The sequence below is a fragment of the Panthera pardus genome, unplaced genomic scaffold, assembly GCF_024362965.1.
Source record: "Panthera pardus isolate Hobbes unplaced genomic scaffold, ASM2436296v1 HiC_scaffold_8, whole genome shotgun sequence".
Lineage (NCBI taxonomy): Eukaryota > Metazoa > Chordata > Mammalia > Carnivora > Felidae > Panthera > Panthera pardus.
In genome coordinates this window covers 17555411-17575794 of record NW_026527013.1, presented here as the reverse complement: position 1 = coordinate 17575794, position 20384 = coordinate 17555411, and the positions used below count along the sequence as shown (strand labels likewise).

The 20384-nt window shown below is 45.2% G+C and overlaps 1 long non-coding RNA gene across 1 annotated transcript in view; it reads right to left on the bottom strand.

Moving 5' to 3' along the window:
• Window positions 1–20384, bottom strand: part of LOC109247750 (uncharacterized) — a 58431-nt gene that overhangs the window by 31558 nt on the left and 6489 nt on the right. The gene's annotated exons all lie outside the window — the stretch shown is intronic.

Below are 20384 nucleotides of genomic sequence, written 5' to 3'. Positions count from 1 at the left end.
AGTTTAAGTCTGTTGTGGCACACTTTAGTTGGTATCTTGGGCAAACTGCCACATCCTCAGAACCTCTGTTTTCTTATCCTCACCTTGAAGGATGTGGGAAGGTTAAACAAGGCAATGTGTGCAAAAGAGAAAAAGAAAAAGAGAAAAAGAAAGTGGTCCAGCACTGCATAAATTGTCACTTTTTCTTTTTTTTATAGTGCATTTCATAGGTTCTGGCACACTGTTGGCACCTGAAAGTTTTTACTGAATGGACAAGTGAACAAACAAATAGATGATCAGATGGATAGCAGGCACGCAGGAAATGCTTAAAAATAAAACATAGGGCACCTGGGTGGCTCAGTCGGTTGAGTGTCCAACTTTGGATTTCAGCTCAGGCCATGATCTCATGGTTTGTGTGATTGAGCCCCACATCAGGCTCTGTGCTGACAACATAGAGCCTGCTTGGAGTCTCTCCCCTTCCCCCTCCGCCACTCTCCCCTGCTCTCTCTCTCTCAAAATAAATAAACTTTAAAAATAAAAATAAAAGTAAAACGTGAACAAGAAAAGTGTCACTTTTGGCACATGTATTATCAGTTAATGAGCCATGAACTTCACATACACTCTTTCACTTTTCACGGTAATCTTGGGAGATGATTATCACCAAGTGATGGATGAGGAAACTGAGGCCCAGAGATGTTCAGTGACTTGCCTAAGGTCACACAGCGAGTAGGTGGCAGAGCTGGGATTCATACTCTAAGAACGTCCACTTGCTATAATCTTTTCCACACTACAGCAAATGCCCAGGCATTTCCCAACAGTTTGGCCTAAGTCCCCCAACCTTTCATTACTACATAAAAATGTAACTTTAGACCATCGCTTTGATGCACCTCTTTAACTCCTGGTGTGAGGCCACTGTTTGACTTGGCAGATCTGGGGAGCCAGTCAAAGATAGCAGTTCCTGAGAAGCTGTTTCCCTGAAAGGGTCCTTGTTTCCACCTTCACTGGTGCCAGGAGCAAAGTCTTTCCAGTTCTCTGAATCCCTCTGACCAGGGAGGGGTCCTTAGCACCAATGATTTTCACAGCAGGTACCCCCCCATGTCTTCCTATTATCCCTAGAGACTGGCAGAATGCAAAGCATCACCCCCACTGTAGGTAAAGGGCCTGAAGTCACAAGCCTACACAGGAGCACAAACCCAGATCTTTGGGCTCTGAGTTTAGAACCTCTCTACCAAATGATTTAGCCTAAGATTTTTTTTTAATGTTTGTTTATTTATTTTGGGGGGGGGAGGGGCAGAGAGAGAGGGAGGGAGAGAGAATCACAAGCAGGCTCCACACTGTCAGCACAGAGCCCTGCACAGGGCTCGATTGCACGAATCATGAGATTATGACCTGAGCTGAAATCAAGACTCAGATGCTTCACCGACTGAGCCACCCAGGTGCCTATTGACCTAAGATTTGAATCCAGAAACTGGCTGGACACAGGAGAGGTTTACTGGAACGAGAGGGGAACTGGCTCGGGACAAAAGGCCCTCAACAGCCTTTGCTCTATCGATTCCTCTAGGGCCCTTGCAAGGGACAGTGTCTGTGTGCAGGTTAACAGCTTTGGTGCCATGTGGTAGAAGGAAGAGCTTGGAAGTGGAGCAGGAAGAATACTTTCCTGCACAGCAGCCGGACGTCTCTGAGATATAAGGAACGGGGCCTAGGTGCTTTAGATGCAAAGACTTCCAAGCCAGGGGAGCTGACTAGCAGCAAAGAATCAGGGGGCTTTGGGGTAGATAACCAGCGTCTGGGTCCTCAGTTTGTTCTAACTGCTGTGCACACTGAGGATGCTACTTTGGGACCAGATAGTGCGTCATCCACAGGGACACTGCAGGCCCAGTGATGCACAGGAGGGATGAGAAGCCCCAGGACTTTCAGGAGATCTGGGTCAATCCTGTTTTCATTCTCTTCCCAGCTGGCTGCTTTGAGCAATTTAATTTAACTGAAAGGCAAAAGCCTTTATTCCCCAACCCTCAATCCAGGCATAACTTTTGGGGTAACGAGGGGGAGGGCGATGACAGTGGGTAAGGTGAGGCCACAGGGTGGAGGGGCCCGGGGAGGGCTCTGAGTTTGGTCTCAACTGGTTAGCTTCTGGTAGGAGAGGCTGGGTTCTCCTGTTAGCCCTTTGGAATCAATCCCTTGCCTCATACCTCTAGTGGCATTGGCTACAGACACCCGGAGGAGTGGGGAAGAGTCTTGGTGAATTAGGGTTTATCTTTAAAAACAGCATTTGAAAACACATGTCCACACAAGGGCTTGCACATGAATGTTCACAGCAGCGTTGTTCACAATACCAAAAACAACTTTAGCACTCATCACGGATGAGTGGATAAACCACCGCGATACACCCATAGGATGGAACACTACTCATCAGTGAAGAGGGATGATTTCCTGACACGTGCTACGAACACGGACGAACCTCAAAACCGTTATGCTGACTGAAAGAAGCCAAACACAAAAGACCACATGCTGCATGAGTCCATATGAATGACCTTTCTAGAAGAGGCAAAACTTAGATACAGAAAGCAGACCAGTGGTTGCCTGGAGCTTGGAGTGGGTTTGGGGCCTGACCGCAGATGGGCCCCAGGGAACTTTCTGGGGTGGTGAGAATGTTCTAAAACTGTATTATGGAGATGGTTGCACAATTCTGTAAAGTTACTAAAACTCATCAAGCATTTAAAATGGGTGAATTAAAAAAAAAAATGGGTGAATTTTGTGGCAGGTCAAGTATGCGTCAACAAATACCTGAAGTCTTTTGCTTCTGAAAAGTCTGTCCCAGAGCTTCCCTATGTGCCAGGCTGGGAGTAGAGGGCACAACCCCACCCCCTCCTCCTCACAAAGGAAATGAGGGCTGTGGAAACTTTGTCTCACACAGTGGTTCTCAAAGTGTGGCCTCTGGGCCGCCCTCAGCAGCAGCCCCTAAAGGCTTGTTAGAAATGCACATCTCAGGACCTGGCTCAGAACTGCTGAATCAGAGGCTCTGGTGATGAAGTCCAGCGACTGGGGCTTGAACAACCCTCCAGGGGAGTGAGGATCATGGTCTGATGGAAGGGGAATGGACAGCAGGAAGGTCATCTATGTTGAGCACTCACCGCGGGCAGCCAGCCGACCGACAAGCCCTGAGTCACACCATCCTCACAGCAACTGTGTGATGTCAGTGTTATTATCAACCATGTTCTATTTTGTGGACGAAGAAACCAAGCTTCAGACAGGCGGAGAGACTTGTCCGTTAATAAGGGGGCGGGGCTGGGATCTAACACTCAACTTTCTGACTTGAAACACGCCTGCTCCATCACCCCATAGACCTTGTGAATGTGAGCAAGATTCACGGTGTCTGAAAGCCCAGAGACGGGACAGGAGACTTACAATAAATACAGCCCCCTCAGGTTCTATCTTGGAACAAAGCGTGGGTACAAAGAAATAAACAAGAAGCGTAGCACTCTACATGCCCGGTATTTTTTCCTCAAGGCTGAGGCAGCCGGCTTTGTTTAAGGTTATATTGTTTACTCCCAGGGGACAAGAGGGTGGGGGAGTTTAGATAATTAGCTGCTTGGACAGAAGCCCAGGAGGTCCTAGCTCAGTTCCTTGGGAGCCTGGAATGTAAAGGGCTGGGGATGCAGAGGGAGGGGAACCTAGGGATCTTGCTCAGAAAGTAGGAGAGCCGCGGGGGACCCGGGAGGGTGGGTCTGTGGTTTCCAGATGCACGGATGACATAACGTCTGCCTGCCCTGCATATACCAGTCCTGCTCAGAGTGGCCTTCCAAGTGCATCGGGGACAGAGGCCCTTCCCCAGCTTTAGCCTGCTTCTTAGGGGTTAGGCTGTGTCCTGGAGCTGCTCAGGAAACTGAGACTGACCCATCTGGCCTCCCTGCTTAAACCCAGCACTGCCAGAAGCTAGGCTCGATGCCATATGTGTCGGGGAGGGGGTGGTGTCACTTTGTCACTTCTTTTGGTCATTCAGCACTGGCTGCTGCTGTCTGGTTGCCTTGCCTGGCCTTCCCACGCAAGATTCGCACTCACTGCTTTGCCCACCACGGTCACCATTGACTGTCAGCCTTGATCAAACAGAGAAGCTCTTCTAGCCCAACTGAGGGAAGGGACTTACCCTAAATAAAGGCGGAGCCAATACCGGAGTGCAGAACTCCTGGCTGTGGAGCTATTTCATACTAATAATCCTTATCATTCATGTAATTTCATCATATACCAAGTACTTTCATGTGGTATCTTCCTTGACTCTCTCACTAACCCTGTGAGATGGAGGGTTTATGACTGCTTGATTTATACATGAGCAGCTTGGGGTTTACAGAGTTTAACTGACTTGCTCCAGATCACCAACTGGTAAGTGACAAAGCCAGTGCTCATGCCAGATGCTTGGGCCCCAAGTTATTTGCTTAGCTCTTCATTCTTGATGATATGAGCAAGACTCCCCAGTGCCTAGGGCTTGGGGAGGAGCCAGAGGAATCATGTTAACCACAGGCCCATCAGGATCTATCTTGGAACGAAGTGTGGGTATTTGTCTTGCCTGTCGGCCGAACAGGATTCTCTAAATTAAGCAGCTGTGTGTGTGTGTGTGTGTGTGTGTGTGTGTGTGCGTGTGGTGGTGGGGAGGGGGCTAGTGTTGGCTAATTCAGTTGGTAGAGCATGCAACTCTTGATCTTGGGGTCATGAGTTCAAGCCCCATGTTGGGCATAGAGCTTCCTTAAAAAAGTAAAATAAAATAAAATAAAATAAAATAAAACAAAACAAAAAGAGCAGGTAGGTCCCCAGCTTGAGCAAGTGACCTGGGCAAGAGCTGCTTCTGATGGTTGAAAATAGGGCTAGTGACTGACCTGCCTCACAGGTCCATGGGCAGCCTGGAAACAGCTTTCTGCTCCTGCCCACTGTGTTCTTGCCATCAGTCTTTTCTGCATTTTGCATGTTGTGGATGACAAAACACACAAGCTGTCATGGTCAACCTACTCTCCCCTCCAATTGAGCTCAAATATGATGATGAGGAGGAGGATGATGAGGATGATGATGATGATGATATGGCCCTTGATTCCATTTGCTAAGGGCGTACAAGGTTCTGCTACCTTTTATACATCTAGAGGCCTCACAGTTCCTAATGAAGGAGCCACGACTAGAGCCCAAATACAGGGTAACTTTGGAGTGCAAAACATTATACTTCTCTCCCATGCTTTTAAGGAAGGATATGGAGCACACCTGTGGGTCTCAGGTCTGGGACAGGAGGGTACAGAACCTGGTTGCTGCTTAATGCCTTGTGGGATCTCAGCCAAGTTCTGTGGGGCAGGGTCTTCCTTCCATACATAGGTTGTTAACTGTTCTCACCTGGATGCTCTGGAGAGCCAAACCAGGCTGCCATGTTCCTTTCTGCAGGCTAGATCCTGGACACGAGTGCCAATTGTCTGGGATTCCCCACTGACATCAGTGCCGATCTCTGGCTGCGTTCTGGGGTGATGTGTGCCAGGAGAAATGCCTGGAGGTGGCTTTCACCCAACCGGCTTGAGCAGGGAGGGGAGTGGCTAGTCATGATGAAAGAGTCAGATGTGTGTTTTGAGCTTGGTGTCAGACTTCCTCAGTTCATCTCCTCTGACTTAACTGCCCCTTATTTTAAATTAAATTAATTTCAATTAATTAGTTAATTTATTTAATTGAGTAAATTTGATGTGTAGCATTGTGTAAGTTGAAGGTGTGCAATGTGTTAGTTTGATACATTTATACATTGATACGTTTATATGTCATAATATAGGCCCATTGTAGAGCAAGGCAAAAGGACCGACAGGGACCACCCAGCTGAACGCACACAGGCTCATTAAGGGACCTACCTCGAAATAGCCATAGACCCTAACTGACCAATTACAACCAGGCACAGTTCCTAAGATTACCAAAAAAACCGGAACCTTCCTCAGGTCCTCATACTTCCTCACTCTGCCCTATAACTGTGGCCCCCCATCACTGCCTCCTTGCAGACAGTCTCTCCTTTGCTGTCCTGCCCATAGCTCCATTATGGTGTATTCAGTATACTTCTATCTCTTCTGTTCTGCCTTGGGTGAATTCTTTCACTGCCTGCACCACCGGCCTGGAGCACCCCACGTTTGGTAGCCCCCCACCATCCAATTCGGGACACCCTATATCCATGTCATGATATTTATCATATTACATAATTAAAGTACAATGTCATTGTCTATATCCATTGTACTGTGCTTACCTGCCCCTTGCAATGGACTTTCCAGGCCAAGAAAGGGTGCTGACCTAAAGCTATATCCCTTCTCTGTCTAGAGAACACACAATCCACCCATTCCTGCCCAACGGACAGATGGAGTCTGGGTCCAAGGCTTCAAAAAGGCAAAAGCTATGTCATAGCCATGTGGAAGACCCATGTGAGCCCTTTCATTTGTAGAGAGAAACTGAGGCACTGACAGAAGAAGGATTCAGAATGTGAATGTTGAAGCATTAAAAAAAGCTCCAGTTATGCTCAAGGCAAGGATGTTCATAAAATGTTTATTTTTATAAAAAGTGTTAAATACATTCTGATGTAATTGAGTGGGGGTCAGGGGTTGGGGGTGGGGATTAGGCATTAAAGAATAAAAAAAAAGAAAGTGTGAAATGGGGTATTACTCAGCCTTAAGAAGAAATGCAAGTCTGCAAGAAGGCATGCTACAACATGGTTGAACCTTGAAGACATTAAGCTAAGTGAAATAAGCCAGTCACAAAAGGACAGAATGGACAAATTCACAGAGACAGAAAGAACACTGGTTACCAAGAGCTTGGGGACAGGGAGGAATGGGGAGCTAATGTTCAATGGATGGAGAGTTTGGGATGATGAAAAGTTCTAGAGATGGATAGTGGTGTTGGTTGCACAAAAATGGGAATGTACTTAATGTCATTGAACTGTACACTTAACAAAAAAGATTAAAATGATAAATTTTATGTTATGTATATTTCACCACAACTTAAAGTGTTAAGAAAGCTTAATGCTTGAATCCAAACTCTACTACCAAGAATCCTTGGGAAAATAAACTGTTACTTCATCAGGTAAGTTTGTTAAGTAAAATGCTGCTCAGTACTTGTGTGAAATCCTACCTCTCATGAGACTTGGCACTGTAATATTGTGATTTATAATAAATATATGTTTGGTCTTCATCCCCTGTTCCTGGCACAGAGCTCTTAAAACCCTTGGAATTTCCTAGGAGATAAGAATGTAAAGGTGTCTTAGTATTCAAAATCTATAAAGAAGTTATCAAACTCAACACCCAAAAAACAAATAATCCAGTGAAGAAATGGGCAGAAGACATGAATACATACTTTTCCAAGGAAGACATCCAGATGGCTAACAGACACATGAAAAGATGCTCAACATCACTCATCATCAGGGAAATACAAATCAAAACCACAATGAGACACCACCTCACACCCGTCAGAATGGCTAAAATTGACAACTCAGGCAATGACAGATGTTGACAAGGACGAGGAGAAAGGAGAACCCTCTTCCACTATTGGTGGGAATGTAAACTGGTGTAGCTACTCTGGAAAACAGCATGGAGGTTCCTCACGAAACTAAAAATAGAACTACCCTACGACCCAGAAATTGCACTACTAGGTATTTGCCCAAAGGATGCAGGAGTGCTGTTTTGAAGGGGCACATGGACCCCAATGTTTATAGCAGCATTATCAACAATAGCCAAAGTATGGAAAGAGCTCAAATGTCCACCAACATATGAATGGATAAAGAAGATATGGTATATATGTATATACATACAATGGAGTATTACTTGGTGATCAACAGGAATGAAATCTTGCCATTTGCAACAACATGGATGGAACTAGAGTGTATTATGCTTAGTAAAATTAGCCAGAGAAAGACAAATATCATATGACTTCACTCATATGTAGAATTTAAGATACAAAACAGATGAACATAAGGGAAGGGAAGCAAAAATAATATAAAAACAGGGAGGGGGACAAAACAGAAGAGACTCTTAAATACAGAGGACAAAATGAGGGTTGCTGGACAGGTTGTGGGTGGGGAGATGGGCTAAACGGGCAAGGGGCATTAAGGAAGACACTTGTTGGGATGAGCACTGGGTGTTATACATAGGGGATGAAACACTGGAATCTACTCCTGAAATAATTATTGCACTATATGCTAACTAACTTGGATGTAAATTAAAAAAAAATAAAATAAAAAGAATGGAAAGGTGTCTTGATATTGATAACAAACTACAGTCAACCATACCTGAGTTTATGTTAACAAAGTGCTTTTGGGGAGCACCTAAGAATGGGGGCTAGTTGCCAGGAAAATCAACCATGTGATTAAGTTGGAACTTTTAGGCCCACCTCCTGACATCTGGAAGGAGGAGAGGGGCTGGAGGTTGAATCAATGGCCAGCTGCCAATGATTTAATCCACAGTGCCTCTCCTCTGTCATGAAACCTCCATAAAAACCCAAGAAAAGGATGGGGTTTGAAGAGCTTTTAGGCTGGTGAACACGTGGAGGTGGTGGGAAACTGGTACCCTCAGAGAGAGCCTAGAGGCTCTGAGCCCCTTCCCTTATACCCTGTCTGATACATCCCCTCTGGGTGTTTGTAAGTTATATCCTTTTATGATAAACCAGTCATCTAGGAAGTAAAATGTTTCTTAGAGTTCTGTGAACTGCATTAGCAAAGTAACTACATCTAAGGAAGAGGTAGTTGGAACCTCCAATCTGTAGCTAGTCAGTTAGAAGAGCACGGATCACAATCTGGATGTGCAAATGGTGTCCAAAAAAGGTAAGTTGAATTGTAGGACACCCATCTGGTGTTGGGGAATTGCTTGATGGTATGGGGAGAAAATACTGCAACTCGTGTCAGAGTCAGAACACTAAAACAGGATGAGGTCTATTGACAGATATGATTTGACTAATTTACTCAGCATGTATGTACTGTGGGTGTATCCTATGAGGAACACAGAGCTTGATGAAGGCTGTTTGGGGATGAGGACCCAGAGGTGGTCCCACTGGACCAGCCAAGAGGGTCCTTGGCTTTGCACAAGGTGGATATCAAAGAGCCGAGAGGAAGTTAGAGGAGAGTTTATTGAAGACATAGAGAATCTAGAAACAGAGCATCTGGGAGACTTGGAAAGAAAAGTGAGTCTTGGTTTTGCTTGGGGCCTGAGGGTTTGTTTTTTTTTTTTAAGTTTATTTTAGTTTTTTAGTAATCTGTACACCTAAGATGGGGCTCAAACTCAGAACCCCGAGATCAAGAATCTCAAGCTCAGGGCTCCTGGCTGGCTCAGCTGTGACTCTTGATCTCAGGGTTATAAATTTGAGCCCCATCTTGGGTGCAGAGATTATTTAAAAATAAAATATTAAAAGAGAAAAGAAAAGAGTCACATGCTCTTTCAGACTGAGCCAGCCAGGTGCCCTGGGCCTGGGGTTTTTATTGAGGATGGTGGTCTTCTCAGTAATCCAGGAACAAAGACAAGTGTTTAGGTGTCCTCCATAAATCACTCATGCTCTGGACCAGGGGTCTTGATGAGTCAGTGGTTTTGGAAAATGGTTAGTGACAGGACCATTTCCAGGCACTCCTAAGATGTTATCTATTATGCTGGAAGACTCCAATGAAATCACTAAATCCTTGACCTTTACAAAGAGGACAAACATTATCTGTTCTATAAGGTATGTGGAAGGTGGAGGTGTAAGTCCTAGTAAGAATGGAAGCAGGAAAAGGAGGGAATAAAGTAATTTTTCATGGGGTCCCTTTAGTTTCTCTGTTTCAGGCTGGGGGTTACTAACATTTTATTGGTTTTGTTTAATTAAGGTATAGTTTACATACAGTAAAACACAATATGTATACAGGTCAATTAATTTTACCTACATATACATACAGTTAACCACTACCAAGATCAAAAAAAATTCTTACCACTAACCCAGATCAAGAAAGTTCACCACCCTAGAAAATTCCCTCAAGCATCTCCACCCTAGGCAATGATCTCCCCCAGAGGTGATTATTGTTCCAACTTCTATCACCATAGGTTAGTTCTGCCTGTTCTGAATGCTGTATAAATGGAATCACTTATTATTGTATTTATCAACTCCTCTGTGTCCACTTCTCACATTCAATGTAATATTGTTGTGATTTACCTATGTTAGTACACATCCCAGTAGTGTTTGTTTGTTTGTTTGTTTGTTTGTTTAGAGAGAGTGTGTGTGTGTGAGTGGGGGAGGGGGGCAGAATGAGAGAGAGAGAGAGAGAGAGAGAGAGAGAGAGAGAGAGAGAGAGAGAGAGAGAATCCTAAGCGGGCTCTATGCTCAGCATGGAACCCAATGCAGGGCTCAATCCCACAACCCTGGGATCACAATCTAAGCTGAAATCAAGAGGTAAGACACTCAACCGACCGAGCCACCCAGATGTTCTGTAAGTTATTTTTTAAATTGTTGTGCAGTGTTCTGTTTATAACTATATCTCAGTTTGTCTATCTATTCCTTTGTGGATTTTAGGTAAGTTCTAGTTTGGGTTTGTTATGCATGAAGATGCTCTGAACATTTTTTGTAAGTTTTTTTTTTAGTAATCTCTATACCCAACGTGGGGCTCAAACTCACGACCCAGAGATTAAGAGTCTTGTGCTCTTCTGACTGAACCAGCCAGGCGCCCCTCTGAACATTTTTGTACAAGTCTGTTTGGGGCACATGCATCTATTTCTCTGAAGTGTGTGCTTGGGAGAAGAATGGCTGGATCACAGAGGAGTTGTATGGTGGATATTATTAGAATCTAATAGAGTTTAGTTCATAGACACTTCCTGCTTTTTCGCCCAGTTGGTATGCACCTCCCTGCCAGCTCCTAGCATTGCGTTTGTTTTTCTCTGCTGGCATTCAGTTTGTCTTTGTTATATTATGGACAAGCCATTCACATGTTCATTTGCATAATGTACATTTCTTGAATGCTAACTATGCACGTGGCACTTGGTACACTGGCTGTGTGAATACAGTCATGAATAAGACATCCATCCCAAGGAGTCTACAGCAGCTAATAGGGGAGGTTATAAAAATAAATAATCATAATACAAAGAAGATGTTAAGTGGCCAAACTAAGGTTGAGATAAAGCATTATAAGAGTTCAGAGACGAGAAACATAATGTCCAGTGGGCACTTAGAATAGCTTCACAGAGGAGACAACATTTGGGTTTAGTGCTGATGGAGAAAAGTCAACTAAAACATGTTCAGGAGGTGCCAGTGTGGCTCTTTCTATTGAGCATCCAACTCTTGGTTTTGTCTCCCGTCATGATCCCAGGGTCATGAGATGGAGCCCCACATCGGGGTCCACTCTGAGCGTGGTGCCTGCTTAAGATTCTCTCTCTCTTTCTCTCTCTCTCTCTCTCTCTCTCTCTCTCTCTCTCCCTCCCCCCTGTCTCTCTTTCTCGGGGCGCCTGGGTGGCTTAGTCAGTTAAACGTCTGACTCTTGATTTCGGCTCAGGTAATAAATGATGGAGTTTCTGGGTGTTGGTGGGGTTCGGAGCTGAAGGCCAAGAAAGAATTCTTGAAGACGTCTTTGGTGCAAAAAGATGATTTTATTAAAGCACAGGGACAGGGCCCGTGGGCAGGAAGAGCAGCACTGGGATTGTACAGTGATTGTTTATATACTGTGGAGTTGGGGGAGGTAAAGTCAAGAGAAGGTTTCTTAAAGGGATTTTCCTGTGCTAAAGAGGGTTTACAGATTACTGGAGGCCTAGCTATTGTCAAGCTAAGGTTGTTTTTCCTTCTAGCAAAGTATTACCAGTAAAGTAGCAGGGAGTTCCTGGAGATTAGGCTATTGATAAGATTGCCTTTTTCTTGTAATATTACTAACATATTTGTAAACTGATGGAAACTCTATCAGTTTAACCGTTTGTTTTCTGTCCTTTCCTTTGTTCTTGGGCAGCCAGGAGTGTCTGAGGAATATCACACATGTCCCATCTTGTGTGTGTGTTGGGCGGGGTAATGTTAGTTTGTGCCTGGCCCTCTGCTTGCCTTATGGTCCTTCACCAATGATTTCACCGTTCATGAGTTTGAGCCCCACATTGGACTCTGCGCTGACAGCATGGAGCCTGCTTGGGATTTCTCTCTGTCTCTTCCCCTCCCTGGCTTGCTCTCTCTCTCTCTCTCTCTCTCTCTCTCTCTCTCTCTCTCAAAAAAAAAATACCTCTCTCTGCCCCTCTCCCCTGCTCTTTCTCTTTCCAAAATTAAAAAACAAAAACAAAAACATAAAACATGTTCAGAATGTAGTATAAGGGGTGGGCAGGGTTGAGCTTTCTGGATGGAGGGCACAATGCGGGCCAAAGCAGGATCTGTCAACGTTTGGAGTGTGTGACCCCTTAAGCTCATGACGACAGAGCCCACGCTGGTCTAGCAGGCTCACTGCCGTATCCCTAGTGTCTGGCCAGGGCTGGCACACAGAAGGTACTCAATCAAAATGTATTTCTTTGAACAGTGAGTGGTTCAACTTGGCTGCAGCAGAGGGAGCTTGGAAAGAGTCAGTGGGGAGAAGGATAATGTCTTAGTTATCCACTGCTGTGCAACAAATTACCTCCAAACTCAGTGGCTTAATTCAACAAGAAATATTTATTATCTCTCACAGTTTCTGTGGATCAGGAATTCGAGAATGGTTTGGCCAGTCAGTTCTGGCCTGGGGTCTCAAGCCCTGCAAGCTTGTGTTGCCGGGGCCATAGTCATCTGTGGGCCTGACTGAGGCTGGGGGACCCCCGTGGGCCATGGCTCACTTGCACACGTGGCAGGTTGGTGCTGGCTTTGAGAGCAGACCTCACTTCCTCCCTGCAGCGGCTTCTCCACAGCACTCCTCAAGCGTCCTAAGGGTATGGTCACCAACGTCCCCCAGAGCGAGCCCTTCCAGAGGAAGGAGCCAGGAGGAAGCTGTAACCTTTTTATTGCTTGGCCTCCCAGTCAGAGCATCACTTCTGCCACATTCTATGCATTAGAAGCAAGTCACTAAGTCTGGCCCACATTCAAGGGGAGGGGAATTCGGCTCTACCTTTGAAAGGGAAACATCTCAAAGGAATTTTTGGATATATTGTACATCACCATGGTGATGGTGGGAAGATTTGTCTGCTCAGAACTCATGGGCTCTTAGGGCCGAGTGGGACCCTGAGGGACCCAGCCTCCTTGGGGGATCCAGCAGTCCTGCCCTGCTGTTATCTACCCAGTGGACCCTGAGCCCTGACAGCAGGTGAGGTAGTAAAATAAAAAAAAAATGAACAAGAAACAAGCACTGCGCACTGTGGAGAACTCAGAAGTGGCTCAGACCAGGGCAGGGAGCACTTAACTCTCTGGGAAGAAGATAACTGGAGGACACAAAAGCTCCTTCCCCAGGAGAGTCAGGGAAGGCCTCCCAGGGGTGGCCTCTGAGCTGTGTTCTTCCAAAGCTTCTACCCAGCTCACAAGTGTGGTGCTGGGTACACCCACGGAAGGTTAAACATGCACAGCCCGCCTGCTTAGAGAGTGTCAGAGGCCTGGAGGGGCCTCCACCGACCATGGCAACAGACACTGTCCCTGCCCCACATATGCCGAGACCTTCTGAGGCCACTCATTGTTGGCATCCAGCCTTTCAGGTGGGTACAGATTTTCCCAAGAGAGAACCGTGAGCCCTTCTGGGCAGTAAGTACCCTGGAGGTTGTGTGTGTGCATCCTTTACCCATCTTCCCCCTTCAAAGGTCCTTCACCGTGGGGTGCCTGGGTGGCTCAGTTGGTTCAGCGCCAGACTCTTGATTTCGGCTGATCTCACGGTTTGTGAGTTCCAGCCTCGAATCGATTGGTTGGGATTCTCTCTCTTTCTGCCCCTCCCCCCACCCATGTTCTCTCTTTCTCTCTCTAAAATAAATAAGCTTAAAAAAAAAAAAGGTCCTTCACTGTGTTGCAGTCCTCTCTCCCTCTCTGTTCCTGCTTCTCTGATGGTGCTTGCCCTGCATGCGTCTCGCCATTTCTTAGCTTCTTGACTCTGCATCTGAGAGAATCTGGAAGGGTCTCCCTGCCTATCTCTTTCTCCCCTCAGCAATTGACCCTCAAGGTAAGTTTCAGGATTTGCTCAGTGAAGGGGTGAGTCTGGGCAACTCCTGTTGTCCCTCAAGAAGCAACAGAGTCACCTCTGGGCCTTTTCCATTTGTTGCCCCAGACTGATGAGCAACACTTCCCACCCCCTGCCCCCCGCATCTCCCTGTGTGTACTGGCCAGCCAAGACCCCTGGGTAGGCTCCTCAGGGCTGCTAGAGTCTATTTGTGGGGATAATAGTCAGTGCTGAGTGCATAGAACACAGTGAAACTGTTCCTTTTGATACATTGGTTGTAATTTCTTGGAAGTGGCTGTGTGACCTTGGGCAAGTTATTTAGCCTCTCTGAGCCTTAGCTTCCTTATCTGTCAAGGAGGGAACATTGTGAGAATTAAAGTTGATGAGTGTAAAATTTCGGGCTATCTCTGAACTCTGTGAAGGTTGAGAAACTGAGGCATTTCTGTCCTGTCCTTCTTGCAGGGCTGTTGTGAGGACTGGAAACAGGGGCTGTGGCTGCTGGACAAATGAAGGCTGTGACTATTCAGGTAGGTCACTACATGTCCTCTGTGAGCTTTAGGAAATGGAGGGAAGGTGTGGAGGAGAGAAGCTGGGCACCTGTGGTACCCAAGGCTCAGAGACTCCTGATTTGCCAGACTCCTGACTCTTTCAAGCCCAGCCTGGATCAGCCAGGAGCTGGAGCTGGACACTGCAGTGACAGTGACACTCCTAACTAGGAGGAAAGAGACAAGACTACAGGGCTGTGATCAGAAAGACACCTGCAAGTCAAGGGGAAAAGGCACATTTGAAAGCTCTAGAATCCTAGCCACTAGATCACCAAGGGGCTGGAAAATGAATGTTTGAGAGCCTGGAAAGGCTGAGGTCGTGATCTCATGTTCACATGAGGGTGGTTGCAAGAAGACCAGAATAATGGGGCGACTGGGTGGCTCAGTCTGTTAAGTATCTGACTCTTGGTTTCGTCTCAGGTCATGATCTCTTCGTTTCGTGGATTCAAGCCCCACATCAGTCAGTTGGGAGCTGACTCCGCACTGTCAGCATGGAGCCTGCTTGGGATTCTCTCTCTCTCCCTCTTTCTCTTTGCCCTGCCCCCACTCACACTGTCTCTGTCCCTCTCAAATAAATAAATAAACTTTAAAAAAAGAAAAAAAAAAAGACCAGAATAGAGAAGTCTTGAAATTGGGAGGAAGCATGGAGGACAAGCAGGCCAACACAACAAATTTCTAAAGGAGGAGTTCCGACTCCCAGTGTGTTCTTGCTGACGGGTGAGCTGCATCTTCTGGACTGTGGCTGAGGGTCAGAGGGCAGGTCAATAGACAGACTACAGCTTCAAAGGGAAAAGGAAGTCTTTAGGGAGATCAGAGTTTCCAGTGAGCTGGGAATTAGGACAAACTGAATTCTCTTCCCCACTCACTAAAGACTTTTCACCTCTAGGAAGGGCTTGTCTTCACCATTTTTTTCTGTCACAAAAATTGCCCTCATTGTCAACTGGCTAATACAAGCAATAGAAAACCTTGACCACCTGCCCTGCTGTTGTCCCCACTGATGGCTCTATCCCTGCCTTCCTCTAGTCCGGCTGTCAGATGACAAAGCCTTGCACACACACACGTGCACACACACACACACACACACATGCATGCGTGCTTGTCCAGCTCAGTGTCTCCCTATTGTTTACTGAGTCAAAATCAAATGTCCTTGTCTGTCTTTCAAGGCTGTCCCAGCTTGGGCACAGTTCAGCTCATTGGCCTCCTCTCCCGCCACTCTGCCCCCAGAGTCCTCTGCTGCTTTGCAGCTTCTGCAAAGTGCCTTGCATTTTCCTACTGCCCTGTTTTTCCTACTGGTATGCCCTCTTCCCCCTTTCCTCCTTCTGCCTTTAAGATATTTATTTATTTATTATTTATTTTTTAATTGAGTGAGAGAGAGAGAGAGGAGAGAGAGAGACAGAGAGACAGAGAGACAGAGAGAATCTTAAGCAGGCTCCATGCTGACAGTGTGGAGTCAGCTCCCCACTGACTGATGCAGGGCTTGAATCCACGAAACTGAGAGATCATGACCTATGTGGGGCTTGATCCCATGACCCTGGAATCATGACCTGAGCTGAAATAAAGAGCTGGATGCTCAACTGACTGAGACACCCAGGTACCCCTGCCTTTAAAATCTTATCTTTCAGGCTGATTTCCTAAGATTCCTCCTCTAGGAGACTGCCCTTGACCCCTGCTACCATCCATCCCCAGCGGAAACAACTTCTCCATTACACCATTTATCAAAGTCCGACTTGAATTATACAGCCCTGTCTCCTCACTCACAACATTTTATTATGAAACATTTCAAATGTACAGCAAAACTGAAAGAATTTTACAGTTAACACCCATTTCTCTAGCATCTTGTTTCTACTCTTTAACACGTTATCAAGCTTGTTTTTATTACGAATCTATTCATCTTTCCATGCTGCTATCCATCTATTATTAATCCATGTTTTTTGATACAAGTCAAAATAAATCTAGACATCAGTACACTTCTCTCTAAATAATTCTAGATGTAGGGTGCCTGGGTAACTCAGTCGGTTAAGCGTTCAACTCTTTTTATTTATGTATTTATGTATTTATTTATTTATTATTAAATTTTTTAAAATGTTTATTTCTGAGAGAGAGAGCGCGCGCGCGCGCGAGAGAGAGAGAGCATGAGTGGGGGAGGAGCAGAGAGAGGGAGACACAGAATCCAAAGCAGGCTCCAAGCTCTGAGCGCTCAGCATAGAGCCTGATGCAGGGCTTGAACTCACAAACTGCGAGATCATGACCTGAGCTGAAGTCAGACACTTAACCGACTGAGCCACCCAGGCACCCCTCTTTTTTTTCTTTTAATGTTTATTAAACATGAGAGAGAGAGAGAGAGAGAGAGAGAGAGAGAGAGAGAGAGAGAAAATGCTAGTGGTGGGGGGGGGATGGGCAGAGAGAGAGAGGGAGATAGAGAATCCAAAGTGGGCTCTGTGCTCACAGCAGAGAGCCTGATGTGGACCTTAAACCCACCAGCTGTGAGATCATGACCTCAGCCCTCATCAGACACTTAAACTGTCTGAGCCATCCAGTGACCCCAAACATCCAACTTGTGATCTCAGCTCTGGTCTTGATCTCAAGGTTGTGAATTCAAGCCCCCCACTGAGCTCCATGCTGGGTGTGAAGACAAAAAATAAAATAAAATAAAAAAAAAAATAAATACTTCTAGAGGTATACTATTAATCAGAGCTCTTTTTTACAGTTTTTTTTTTCTATTTTGATGTGAAATCCGTATACAATGAAATACACAAATCTTAAGTGTACATTTGCTGAATTTGGACAAGTGGATACACCTGTGCAATCCACCCCCTATCAACATATGGAACATTATCATCATGCAGAAAGTTTCCCAGCAACCTCCTCCCTGCCTCCACCCTGGGCAACCACTCTTCTGATGGTTTTTCCTGTTTTAGAACTTCATATAAATGAAATCACAGTGTGTACTCTTATGCAAGGCTTCTTCCACTCAGCATATTTTAGACCTGTTACATAAAAGCAGTTGTTTGCTCCTTTTTATTGCTGAGTAGTATTCCATTGTATGGATGTACTATAATTTTTGTTTATCCATTCACCTGTTGATAGATGTTTGGGCTATTTCCTGTTTGGGGCTATTAAGAATGTAGTTGCCATTGTCAACTATAATTAAAAAAAAGAATATTGTTGCAGTGAACATCCTTTTTTTTTTTTTTAATGTATGCTTACTTTAGAGAGAGAAAGAGCAGGAGCATGAGTAGGGGAGGGACAGAGCGAGGGAGAGAGAGAGAATCTGAAGCGGGTTCCCAGTTCTCAGTGCAAAACCAACGTGGGACTCAAACCCACGAACCGTGAGATCATGACCTGAGCCAAAGTTGGATGCTCAACTGACTGAGCCACCCAGATGCCCCTACTGTGAACATTCTTGAACGAAGCTTTGTGTAGATGTATGTTTTCATTTTCTTGGCTAAATGTGGAATTAAGTTGGTCTTTTTCTTACTCTGGATTGTGAACTTTTTGAGGGCTGATTTATTTAGTCTCTAGCCCCAAGCACAATGCCTTGTTACATGGTAGGTTCTCAGTAGACATTTGTTGAAATGAAACATAATTCAAGCACTACATAATTTTCTTATATTCTATATAATATGCACCTCTCATTTACTATGGGCCCAGTAAGATATGAGCATTATTCCAATCTTCCATTGAGCCTCCGAGGTAGGAATTATCCCATATTACAAGTTAGGAAACAGGCCAGGAGAATCTAGGTGAGGTGTTGGAAGTCACAAAGTAGGTGAGGGGAAGAGACAGGATTTGAAAGTGATACTGTTTGTGTGAAGCATATTCCTCTACGCTGCTTTGCTTCTCTGAAGGTCTCAGCTCCTTTAAGTGGAATCCTTGGAGTGACTGTCCCAGTTGACCCTTTATCTACTCTCAGTGACTAGGCAAAGCAGGCTCTTTCCCTTCCCTCTATTCCCATTAGTCACGTGGAACTCCAGAACTCACATACCTTGACAGAGGCCAAAACTGCACCCCTCCGGATGGAAGGCATACAGTTTACCTCAAAATCCTGAGTGTCAACAGGTAAATGTGGACAGAGAAGTGGAATGGAAAGACCACCACTATGCAACCAGCACAGTAGAGACTGGTTTAGGCAAGACTCATGAATGGATGTGAAATCTAGGGGATAATTTTGATGAGGAGCAGGATGTAAGCATGTCTTAAAGTGCCTCTCCACAGATTGCTTATTAGTTCCAAGGGGAAAATACAACAACAATACACTGGAAAAATCAGAAAACACCGTAACTTGATGATTGAAATTCATACCACTAGTGAGGGGCAGATGGACACCACATGCCTCCTGATACGATGCCCTGAGGAGGACATGGCATCATTTCTACTGTATTCTAGACTGAATCTAACCATGAGAAAACATCAGACACCCAAATGAAGTACATTCTATTTTTTTTTTAATTTTTTAATGTTTATTTATTTATGAGCGTGAGAGAGACAGAGCACGAGTGGGGGAGGGGCAGAGAGAGAGGGAGACACAGATTCCGAAGCAGGTTCCAGGCTCTCAGCTGTCAGCACAGAGCCCGACGCGGGGCTTGAACTCACAAACTGCAAGATCATGACCTGTGCCCAAGTGGGACGCTCAACCCACTGAGCCACCCAGGTGACCCTAAATGAAGTACATTCTAAAAGAGAGAGAGAGTGAGCAAGAGAGAGCACTATATTCTTCAAAAGTGTTAATTTCATAAAACGCACATACATACACATGCACATACATACAAACGCTGTGAAAATGTTCCATATTAATGAAACCTACAGAGACATAGCAACTGAATGTAATATTTAATCCTAGACTGGATCCTGTTTTGGAGGAGAAAAAAATTAGGGACACTACTGAGTCAAGTGACAAAACTGAAATACGGATGGTAGATTGGATCAAACTCCTGAGTCAATTTTAACTTACTGAGTTGATATCTGTATTGTGGTGATAAGATATATATTTATTATTAGAAATGCACACTGAAGTATTCAGGGGTTAAAAGCCATCATGTATGTGATCTACCCTCAAATGGCTCGAAAAATATGTTTTTGTTGTGTGTGTGTAGTACATAGAGCAAATGGGGAAAACGTTGAAAAGAAGTGAATTTTGGTAAAGGGTATATGAGAGTGCTATATACCATTTTTATCCTTGCAGCTTTTCAATGAGTTTGAAATGGTTTCTAAACAGAAAGTTTGGAAAATGCTCTACTGCAAGGTCCCTGGAATCCTAATTCAGTCAGTGAGGACTGTGCTGACAAGAACTCCATGGACATGAGCATCTCTTTTCTAAATATGTTAGTTTGTTCCAACCTGCCAAATGTGTGATCTCAAGCTAAGTGAAAAAGTGCCAAGGACCTACAGTGGGCATCTTCTAAAAGAATCCCTTCATCTTGGTCCCCTCTCAGAACATCTTTCCCACAGCAGGCTCTCACTAGAGGCTTGTTAAATCGGCTGGGTTGCTTTTGGCTTGTGAGTGATGGTGGTGAGCTCTGAATGGGTCTGAGGGCTGGGTCCTGCCTCCTTCTCTCCTATTGATCTGCTGCATGATGTCAATCTCCTTATCCATGGGTGATGGGTTTGGACCAGAGCAGAGGTTGTAAATTGGCAACCTGAGAGCCGCCAGTCCACAGACATTTGTCCTATATGGTATTTAATTTATTATTATTATTTTTTTTAATTTAAGAGAGCGAGAGACAGAGAGAGAAAGAGAATCCACACTTAGCGAGGAGCCCAATGTGGGGCTCGATTCCACGACCCTGGGATTG